The sequence below is a fragment of the Pygoscelis adeliae genome, unplaced genomic scaffold (assembly GCF_000699105.1).
Source record: "Pygoscelis adeliae isolate BGI_AS28 unplaced genomic scaffold, ASM69910v1 Scaffold116, whole genome shotgun sequence".
In the NCBI taxonomy this organism is placed as follows: Eukaryota; Metazoa; Chordata; class Aves; order Sphenisciformes; family Spheniscidae; genus Pygoscelis; species Pygoscelis adeliae.
Window position 1 is genome coordinate 351662 of NW_008825080.1, and position 4363 is coordinate 356024.

The 4363-nt window shown below is 39.4% G+C and overlaps 1 protein-coding gene across 1 annotated transcript in view; it reads left to right on the top strand.

Moving 5' to 3' along the window:
• Positions 1–4363, top strand: part of LOC103919437 (cAMP-specific 3',5'-cyclic phosphodiesterase 4D-like) — an 84365-nt gene that overhangs the window by 72989 nt on the left and 7013 nt on the right. The window lies entirely within an intron of this gene.

Here is a 4363-nt window from a genome sequence, read left to right on the forward strand (position 1 = left end):
CTGGAGAACAAGTCTTATGAGGAGCGGCTGAGGGAGCTGGGGTTGTTTAGCCTGGAGAAAAGGAGGCTGAGGGGAGACCTCATTGCACTCTACAATTACCTGAAAGGAGGTTGTAGCGAGGTGGGTGTTGGTCTCTTCTCCCAAGTAACAAGCGATAGGACGAGAGGAAATGGCCTCAAGTTGCACCAGGGGACGTTTAGATTGGATGTGAGAAAAAATTTCTTTACTGAAAGAGTGGTTAAACATTGGACCAGGCTGCCCAGGGAAGTGGTTGAGTCACCATCCCTGGAAGTATTTGAAAGAGGTATAGATGAGGCGCTTAGGGACATGGTTTAGTGGGCATGGTGGTGTTGGGACGACGGTTGGACTCAATGATCTTAGAGGTCTTTTCCAACCTTAATGATTCTATGATTCTATGCTTTAAACTCATACAAAGTGTCAAAATTCTTTCCACTAGTCTTATAATTTATGCTATAAAAATTGTATCAAGATTAACCAGGAATTTTAGTTTGACTGTATCTTGTCCATGAAAAGGTATGTGTCAAATTCATGTAAATATGTTTTGTACATTTCCCCCCCGCTATTTAGACAGAGGTCTTATTTATCCTGTTGATCTATGTTTATTTATCCTGTTAGATGTCTCCCATCTGCAACACGTGTCCTCACGATCTCTCACTCGGTATTGTTCACGTGTACTTAGAAAGTCTTAATCTGAGTTTACTATGACCTTTACAAAGACAAACCTTATTCAGGATCTTCCTGGTGAAGCTCCACACTGGCAATTGCAGACTCGCATTTTTAGTGGTCTCTAAGGTCTGGGACTCGCTCCTTCTTAATGGGTATCTTGACTTTTTTCTGACCACATTAAAAAAACACCCTCTCTTTTTTAACTGCATCCTAGCAGGTCTGCAGAATGTTTCTCTAGCTACTCCTCTTATTAGATGATTAAATTAAATTATGCCAACTTGATTAAGAAGTAAAGGTTATGCAGTCACCCTGTCTATCCTTGTGTTAGTCTTTCTGCCTGCTTCTCTGTCTGTCCATGCATGCATCTCTAAGTTCCTTTTTAGTGGGGGCAAAGTTAATTACTGTCCTGCAATTGGGATAGAGGAGACAAATTAATGCCCATCTTGAGGAAAGGAAGCAAAATTTTTGTACTTTTTATTTGGCAACAGTCAGCTGAATGTGTTCATCTAACTTCTGACTTAGCATAGCACTTCTATCTCTTCTCCAGGGTGGGGACCATCATAGGTTATATGGGGTGTGTTCAAGTATGTCCCATAGGAAAGGTTAGGAAGCAAAACCCAGAAAATTTGCAGAAGGCCAGGCTTCATCACTTTAACATGGTAAATAAGTTGCAATGCGTTATACAATCTTTGGTCTGCTAATGGAAATTTGGTCTGTGTTTTATGTAACAGCGATTCATCTCATGGATTGTTGTGTGCTTTAGCAGCCTTTTTTGATGATGGTGGATTTGATAATTTTAAATTTTGGGGCTATGTGAAAATTATTCTGCTTTCAAATCTGTCTTTCCTTTGAAAAATGAAGATGTGAACAAGTATGCCAGGCATTCTAGTTAACAGAGTCTAACACTGATGTGAACAATTTCTTCTAACCTTAAAAGTTAACAGCTCTGTGTATATTTAGAAACTTGTGATATATTGCACAGAGTTTTACACTTCCTCTTACTGCTTCCATATATAGATGTGTGGCACTATCCTGTCCAGAATCTCTGAAAAGGAAACAGCAGGACACTCACACATTGTAGTGTTTACTACACCACAGTACACTGTGGATTCATGGCACTTCGACTGAATCATACGTTCTTGTTCTTCTGTACAAAAAATAACACAGACGCTTTAGACGTGTCTGCTCCCTTTTTGAGCACTCTCACCTTTTCCAGATTTCCTGACCCAATGTGGATTAAAGATCACTCACCACACTATGCAATTGCTTTTCTGTTCAAGTGGGTCTGGTGTGTGCTAAACTGCTTTGCAAAAGCTGTGAATATCTGTACTTTCAGTAACACGCTTTCACCAAAATAATGATGATTTCTGGAATTGTTGGTTTTGACACAAGGAGCATTTGAAAAGTGAAAATTAAATTCTGGGTTGATCTCAGTGCATTAAATTAATATTTAATAATGACTACTCTAAAAAATAACAAGCTACATTATTCTATCAGTGTTCCTCAATGAAATGCAGTCCAGCAAGAGCTCAAGTAGAGTGAAGTTTGAAAATTAGAGGAGCGGGGTCATGCTATTTTATAGAAAAGAAAAAAAAACTCCAGGGCAGAAAGCCCAGAAACATGTCCTTGTTGCCTCTTAGAAGTGCCTCAGCATTCAAGGGGTGGCAAACAGGGTCACTGAGTGGGAAGAAGAGCAAGAAAGTACCACCTCCAGTAAGGAAGCCCACAGGAGATGGTGAGAAGAAGGACCATCCTATTTGCATAGTTTTGCCAATTTACACTTTGACAGCTAATAACTATGTTGTAGCAGTTGCCTGGGAATTTGAAGCACTGGTGAATATTTTGTGCATTTGTGTCACATGTTGGGCATTCGGAGTGTTTGCAACTGACAGATGCTTGTGACGCTAGAAAGAACTAGCTCTACTCTATCTGGCTTATTTACAGGTAGAAACAATTTAATGTTTTTGTTCTTTGTCCAGTGCTACTGCTACTTGTAAAACTTTCCATCTCCAGGATTACGCCCCTTCATCATTTCCAAATGTGGAAATTAGACTAGATCAGTAAAAAATGGGTTTGCATATTGATTTTAGGTATGGTTTCTGTGCAGAATTTGATTGCTCAGAAAACACACTCATTTCTAAGAATTTGCTCAACCCTTTGTTTGCTTTTTGCCTAAACAACCCGAGTAACAGATAAAGTGGGTAGGCATGAGGAAGACTGGCAAATAATTTACTTGAGGCTTTAGGCTCTTCCATTTTTGCAGAAGTCATTCAGATGACTAATGCAGGATTCCTTGCTCTACACAGCTGTGTCTCTTTCAAACGTCAAAACAGAAGAGAAAATGGAGTAGCTATACGCAAATAGTAAAAATACTCTTTATAAAGGGGAAGAAATGAACAGATTTTACCGAGGAACAGGTAAGCCAGCTGCCACACAGCAGATAATACCGTTTCACAGAAGTTGAAGACAAAGAGCATAATTTTTCTGGAAGCGAGGTAGGATACATATCACACTATGGCTATTTAAGTGGAGAACAGGAGAGAAAAGGAAAAGGTGGATGTGGCTTATTAGCTGAAGCTTATGTATGTATCTTATTGTGCTGAAGCCTTTGTGTAGCTGTGTAACTCATTAAGCAATCCTGATCAGAAATGATAGTCTAGGGCATTTCCTGATGTTTTCATGACCCAGTGAAAATGTGAAGAGGTACTAAACCCAGCTGGTCATTAACTCCCCTGTTAATGCCCTGGGCTGATTCATGACGTCTCTAGTAACTCATTGGATTTGGCTTCATTGGGCAATTAAAGCCTCTGAGTTCTGCCCATGGTGCCATGTTTCTTCTGGTTTGGAGTGAGCATCAGGCTTACATGCTTTCCAGCCAGGCTGGGACTGTGGTTGCACCCGCAGCAACACCTCATTCCAGCTGCTCCTGTAAAGTGGAGACTTATTCCACTGAGGAATAAGTGGAATAAAGAAAAAGTGCAGACTTATTCCACAGGGTCTGTAAAAATCCATTTTTCTATTTCAAGTAACAGGAATAAAAGAAATGGTAATAAAAACAGCTACACAGATATTAAGCATTATGATAATTTTGAATATTGGGGAGTTTTGATTCGTCCTTACAGGCTCTCTGGTTGTAATTTCTGCTTTTTTATTAGGTTCTTGCAATACCTGCAAAAACATTACTGTTTTGTGGACAGTATGTAAATTACAAGAATGATGTTGTAGCAACTCAAATGCAAATCATATTTCTCCATTTATCAGAAAGCCTTTTTCTGATTAGATTTTCATGGACTTGAAATCCATTGCTAAATACTCATATTTTATGCTTAAATAACATTAAAATAGCATCAAAGCAATGGTAGTTTCTGCTGAAAGCTGCAACTTGTAACTCATCACGATAAAGTCACTGCAGGAAGATACAGGAGAATTAAAACCGGAGTCATATTGGATTTTTGTCTTTGGAAAATTTCTTTTCATCTTGATTGCTGCCATACACTAGATATGATAACTGAAAATTCCATGTTTTCCCTGTTCCTGTGGTCACCTGGAGAGGTCTGACCCCATATCCTCAGTGCTACAGATGCTACTCTTACGATCAACAGCCCTTCAGCTACTTGTATTTACAGGACTATATTTTTTGGAAACCATTTCAAGTGGCAGCTTTCGGTGCTGAAGC